The sequence below is a fragment of the Pterocles gutturalis genome, unplaced genomic scaffold (genome assembly GCF_000699245.1).
Source record: "Pterocles gutturalis isolate BGI_N339 unplaced genomic scaffold, ASM69924v1 scaffold20776, whole genome shotgun sequence".
NCBI lineage: Eukaryota > Metazoa > Chordata > Aves > Pterocliformes > Pteroclidae > Pterocles > Pterocles gutturalis.
In genome coordinates, this window is record NW_010106020.1 from 20,646 (window position 1) to 25,890 (window position 5,245).

Here is a 5,245-nt window from a genome sequence, read left to right on the forward strand (position 1 = left end):
CGCTAATATTCTGGAGATGTTACTATTTTAAAACTCAAATCCACAATGAAACATTCCCATTTGAGACAAAACATTAAGGTAAATTTTTTTTCTTTTCTATTTAACTAGAAAAAAGATTATTCCATTGATTTTGTGGTCTCCCAGGAAACCCACCTAAAGCTCTCAATCTTCTTTGATATTTAAAAGCAAATGAAGAATCTTGGGCATAAGGAAAATATATTTTCAGTGGAACCAGGCAGCTTTACACGTATTACGAAGCTAGCCTTTGGATAGTAAAGCCTCCTGTTGCTGCTATGAGGAGCTCTGGCTCTTTTCTTCAGCTCATGTCAGGCTTTTGTTTCAGGAAAGCTTCCAATGTGTAAACACTAGGTGTCACTCAGCACTCTGCTTGGTGCAAACACACTGGAAGATTGTCATATGCATCCTCAGAGGGCCGGCAGGACAGATCCTTAACCTTTTAGCACCATATTGTTCTCCCACACACTGCTTTAGCTCTTGGTAGGTCACTGCTGGTTCATTTTGCTCTCATTTGGGAAGGATAATGAGAAGAATCTTAGTGAGCCCTTACATCATATTAATAATTATATGGGAATAAACACAGTATGAATAACTGTAGGGTGCTATGTTGGGCAGGAATAACAACTGCCTATTTAAAACAGGATGCTTTTTCCTCTGTGCAACGAAAGGCAGAAAAAAGAAAAAATTGCCAGAGTGAGATCAGTTTTTGTTACTTAAAAGTAAAAAAATAAATTTCTTTGTCCTGCACCATCTACTGAGTGCAATTTTCTTGGGCTGAGAGTCTAACACGAGTCTTGTTGACTCAGCAAGGACTGATACATAGTTCACAAACTATTTTCAGGAAAATCATCACTGCATTGATAGTTAAGGTAAAAGACATCTAACAAAAATGAAACCATGTTTTAGAAATTCAGCCATGAGTCAGGCTGTGGGGATACCAGTATAAGTTAATTATGCATGAGCTAAATTCAGAGGCAAAAACCCAATTAATCCATTGAAAACCTAATTAAGGAGTCAATAATGCTTTTCTAACACGGAAGTATGAAATCTACATCTAGACTCTTAAAAATAAAAGTAAATATCCACATTTCAGAACTTGAGTTACAATAGCACTAAGTAATAATGACATGACTCCATCATCCCCTTCTCCTACAAAATTGTACCCCACTCTTTTCATTAGTCTCATTTCAAAAGTCCCATGTGAATGAAGTTCTGTCATGAAGTTGGCTAATCTATAATCAGCTTTCATTGTTGAGAAATTTTCTTCATATTCTCAGATAGGAGTAGCAATGAGGAAAGTATGAAATGTATTTATTTGCTTTGAAATGTTTTCGTAGAAATGGAAGCATTGCAATGAGGTGCTCAAAGGATTAGATGAGCTATACCTAATTAAATGTTTTCTGAGCTGTTGACCATAGAGCTTGATGTAAGATCCACAAAGAGCCTTCCCAGCTCCCTCAGGAGGCAGCACATTGTTGCTTTCCTTATCCTCTAAGTACAGCCAGCCGGGGAAGCACAGTTACAAGGACAGCCAGGCTGCTGTGGGATGGACACGTGGACAGCACTGCGCACACAGATGAAAAACTTCCTACGGAGCGTAGCGAAGACATTCACAGGAAGCTTTGGAAAGGCTTAGTAGCTGCTATTTCTGAGGGTGCTTCATCTGTTGACAAATCAGTGACATCTGCCACTAACCTGTTCTGCTTCCATGCTGTGACTTTAGGTATTGAGTCATGACAGCACTTGTCTGAGCTGTGACAGAATGTGTCCTTTGATGACAGGAGAGAAGGTGGATAGCAAAGATGAAAGATGTGTTGGCTCTAGCTCTGGAACCTATTGCTAGTATTGAATACTCAGCCTACAGTTTTTGTCAGAGAGTCTCAGAGCACCACCAGAAACACAGAAATTTCCAGAATTGGTTTGTATGCATATTGTCTGTTGCCACTCTTATCAAAAGCTTCCTTTAATTAAAGTTAACGAAGTCTTCTGCGAATGAAAAAACTTGAAACTATTTCCCCAAGCCAGTACAATAAACAAGAGAAAGAGGAGATGATCATCCAGTTATAACCCCTAGTTCAGTACCCCACACATTTGTGTGTCCTCAGATTGTTTTAATGCATCTGCTCCTGGTGGGCATTTGTGTTTTCCATAAAGCATGCCATTGCTTTAAAAATGCACACACTATTGTTTTATTATTTTGTCATTGCTACTTGCAGACTAAACCCATTTTCATATTATCAGACAAAATAAGGAAATGAAGAATTAAAACAAGGAAATTGAGGCTTTTTCAGCTCTTCTATTTATACTTTCCTTTCAAGAACCTTGAAAATTGTCCTTTATCCTTCCTTTTTGCGATCTACGAATAGTAATGGAACAGAGGGAGGATGCGTGCTCTTGCCTCAATTAGTATTGACTCTATCACAGTCTGTAGTTGTAAACAATCCCAACAACACTTATCAGCAACAAAAATAGAATGAATCAATAATGGATCAGGAGGACCAGTGGTACGTACAGCTTCTGGGAATATAAATCCTTGGCAAGAAAACACGATTTCAGCTTCAGACTCTGTAACTACAAGACTCTTTGAAGTGTTAGAACCAGGTTTAGTTTTTAATCTCGGAATGTATTTTGGTAATGTTCTCAATAGCTCCCACCAACACAATTATTATTATTATTGTTATTTATTGTCATTTCCCACTAACACAATCATTTTTCAAGAACAAGTAGTTATGTCATTCACCAAAAGAAAACCAGGCATCCCAATCGTTTTCACTCTATGCCATTCAAGACAGAATGAGAAAATATGTGCCAGAAAGTTTTGTCAATAAGGAAGGTATCTGAAGTGTCTGGTCTTGTGGGAACATGATCAAGCGAAACAGATACTGAAGGAACATGCAGGCCTGATCCTGTGCAGAGCTGTCTGTTTATGTCATTAGCATGAGCAACAGCTGTACTTGCCCTGCATGCTAAGCCACATGCAGGGCTTTTGCTTAAGGTGGAGACTTATCTGCTGGGCCAGGGTCACTATGGCCACAGTCTCCCCTCTCCTATCATGCTGTCATTCTGGGATGTTGTTTTGGTCTTTTCTTGTGTCAGGCATCATTTCGCCTTCTCCTTAAGGACGTGCTGCATGCAGTCAGCAAGGGAGCAGCATGGATTCAGGAATACATGTGCAGTCACGTATACCTAAGACTGACAGAAAATTGACTTTTCAGATTAACACCATAGCCAAGAAAATTCCCTTTCCTGAATTATGAGAAACCATGACAAGATAGATCCTGTATCGCATGGCCACCCCTACCTAGCCAGTATTATGTCATCTTAAACACAGGTCACCAGCACAGTCTCTATTTTCTAATCAATATAAAAGCATAGATTTTAATGGCCAGTCTTTCCCAAATACACATTTTTCTTCTATATTCATTATTAGCGAACTGCTGCTGCCAATAGCATTTGCATTAGCAGTGACTGCACCAGCTGGTAAAAAAAGGCTATGGCTGTGCTGGCCAGTCACTACATGGGGATATGAACCTCCTACAGCAAAGATGTAAATAAAGTCAGTCTGAATACAGTGCAGCAAGTAGTCCAATTATATATGTGTTATATATGTCATGCTAATATCAAGTATTATAAAAAACTGATACTAAGCAGACAATACAGAGTCCTGAAAATAAGCTCTTTATCCTGAAATAATTGAATTTCTTCCTTGCTATCAGCCATTTGTGGAAAAGTATTAAGTTTAGTATGAGGTGCTAATCCATGAAGGTTCTTATAAAGAGGTTACTGAAGAAGTCTTCATCTCAGCACAGAATGGGAGAATCCCATCGTCTTCAACCTGGCTTTCATTTTTCTGTCTATTTATGGCACTTCAGAATTCACATAAAAAGTTGCAGCTATTAGAAATTATGTGTACGCAGTGACCTTTAACTATAGCATGCACCAATTCAATAAAGTAATTCAGCAAAGTGTAAAAATAAAATTGTGTTTCCCTTGGGTATGGCAACAGTGCTTGCCTTGCAGGGATTCATCTGTAATAACATTCTGTTCAAAGCTGCGTATAAATATACTATCTTAAAAAAACCCACAACAGCACATTCTTATTCTAAAGAGACCTTAACTCCCTTGGTGATCACTGTATCTTGTGAAAAAATATCAGGATGCCCGATCAAGCCAATTGAAAATATAAATTATCGGATGAGAGGAAATCAATATTTTATTAGGAGCACAAGGCTTACTATGATGAACCTTGCAGGCATGTGTCTTTCTGTTTATAGGTAAATCATTAGATTTCCTAAAATAGACAAAGCTGCTAGACAGCTGATTTCTTCAGCTCGGGGTGATGGCGATTATAATATAGGCATAAAGGAAGAAGGTACTGAATGGAAAACATAGCTATAAAAATCCTCTTGAAGGGAAAGGAGAGGGAGGAAGGTACAAAATGTGATTATACAACAAACATGCATCTGCCTCCTGCTTTCAGATCTTCTTTTGAACCTTAAACTACTGTTGGCAGTGTGCAAAGTTATTAAATATAGAGAGGTCCTCAAAATCCTCTTAAGTCATTAATTATAGCTTATCCAGAAGCTTTGAAGAGCAGTATACAAGACAACATGATGCTAACAGGAACGGTGGCTGCTGATCTACCAATAGACGCTTGAGACCTCACAGAAGCAGGCTTTTTCTGCCTGCGCTGTTATGGAGAGAACTGTCAAACATGCACAAGCTCCATGCCAAACTTATGCCTCTTAAATCATAGTGTACCCTTGGCCCCCTTGGTACACAGGCTTTTGCAGGCATCCTTTGGGCGCAGGTAACTTTTTGGCATATTTCAAATATATTTCTCCCTTCCCTCAAGCTGTCTCTTTGCAGGTAGATAGGTTGCTGAAGAAATAACCTCACAGGGCTCTGGAAGGCTGTCCCAATGACCGTTCACATATTTGTACTGCCAAAACCCACTATTGATTAAAATATACTTGATTAATTCTGATAGTTCCCAACTGCAGATTAAAGGAAAGCAAGAAAATATAGTTCTAAGTGTAAAGACTCAAATAAGTGGGCTTACTGAAAACTTACACCATTACCCAGAACAGAATTTTGCCTGAAACCCCTTGCAGGGCATACTTTGGGAATGTTCCCTTCTCAAACCCAGACTTGGTGCTTTTGTGAATTGAACAGAAATCACGTTAGAGAAGTGATTAATTATAACTGTAGTAAGGCATATTAGTTA